Here is a 1,208-nt window from a genome sequence, read left to right as displayed (position 1 = left end):
AATCCAACTTAAAATAAATTATTTCAAATAATAAAATAAATAAATATTTTTTTAATAAAATAGAAAGATCAATATCACACTTTTTCTTTTATTTTCGATTTTAGAATTTAGTTTCTTCATATATGAGAAATATTTTTTTGTCTAGTTTCTTCAAAATCCAAACAATCAAACAAGGTGTATAGGGCTCATCTTACTCACTCAAAGATGAGAAATCGCCTAAAGTATATATTTTTGTCTTAAAATTTATTAAAAATTTTAAAAGGGTAAAGTATATTTTTTATTTTTAAAGTTTGACAAAATTTTAAAAAATATCTCTAAGTTTTATTTTGTTTTAGTTTTGTTCAAAAAGTTTTCGATTTGCATCAAATATATCCCTGACGGCTAATTTTTCAAAAAATTTAAGACCAATTCAACAACAATTTCATAAAAACAACCATCAACACAAGCAAATCAAGCATAATTTTCATGCATTATTGCTAGATTGGTCTTAAATTTTTTAAAAATTTGCATATTTGATACAAATCGAAAACGTTTGGGACAAAATTGAAACAAAATAAAATTTAGAGATATTTTTTAAACCTTTGCCAAACTTTAGAGACAAAAAATATACTTTACTCTTAAAATTATTTTTCATATGTCAATTTTATTTCATTCAATAAATTTATTCGCATTTAATGTTAATTCTACATTAAATGTACATTTATGTTGATTCTACATTAAATGTGCAATTTTATTATGTTTGAATAATTTTAAGATGATTTAAAATATTATTAAAAAAGAGTAAATTTTTTTTATAGGTGTTAGGTTAGAAGAGTGAAATCCAAAAAAATATCTTAAGGAGTTGGATTTTTTTTAAGTGAAAATTAAATTGATGAAAGTAGATTGGTTGAATTTTGATTGAATGACCATTATATAAAATGATAAAATATCTTATTTTATTTTTATTAATTTTTAAAATAAAATTAAGCCTTCTTCTTCGTTATATGCATGACAAAACCTCTTCCTCTTAGAATTAGTCTTGTGAAAAACCAAAAATAAAAAGAAAAGAAACCAAAAAAATAAAAAAATAAATACCATTTATTCTTCACACTTAACACATTCACAGCACCGTTTGCATGCTGCACAGATTCACACATATCACAACACTAAGTTAGTAACAAAATTTTACACATGTAGTAGTGGAACCAAAAATTTTATATGAAAGGGAC

The sequence above is a fragment of the Arachis ipaensis genome, chromosome B08 (assembly GCF_000816755.2).
Source record: "Arachis ipaensis cultivar K30076 chromosome B08, Araip1.1, whole genome shotgun sequence".
NCBI lineage: Eukaryota > Viridiplantae > Streptophyta > Magnoliopsida > Fabales > Fabaceae > Arachis > Arachis ipaensis.
This window is presented reverse-complemented; position numbering follows the sequence as displayed.